The sequence below is a fragment of the Suricata suricatta genome, chromosome 8 (genome assembly GCF_006229205.1).
Source record: "Suricata suricatta isolate VVHF042 chromosome 8, meerkat_22Aug2017_6uvM2_HiC, whole genome shotgun sequence".
Taxonomy (NCBI): Eukaryota; Metazoa; Chordata; class Mammalia; order Carnivora; family Herpestidae; genus Suricata; species Suricata suricatta.
The window spans coordinates 39,463,575-39,463,873 of record NC_043707.1 but is presented as its reverse complement, the minus strand read 5'-3'; positions in this window follow the sequence as shown (position 1 = coordinate 39,463,873).

The window sequence follows — 299 nt, the reverse complement described above, 5'->3', positions numbered from 1 at the left end:
CCCCCCCCCCCCCCCCCCCCCGGGCCAGTGGTGTCCTGGAGCTGGCTCACGGACCAGATTTAAACATTAAGAATTTGGCTAGCCAGTCCTTAAATACTGCCATTATTAAAAAATTTAAGTTATGTTGCCTTACAATAAATAAATAATTTTCAAAACTTCAGCTCAGGTCATGATCTCACGTTTCTTGGGTTTGAGCCCCGCGTAGGGCTCTGTGCTGACAGCTCAGAGCTTGGAGCCTGTTTCAGATTCTGTATCTCTCTCTCTCTCTCTGTCTCTCTCTCTCTCTCTCTCTGCCCCTT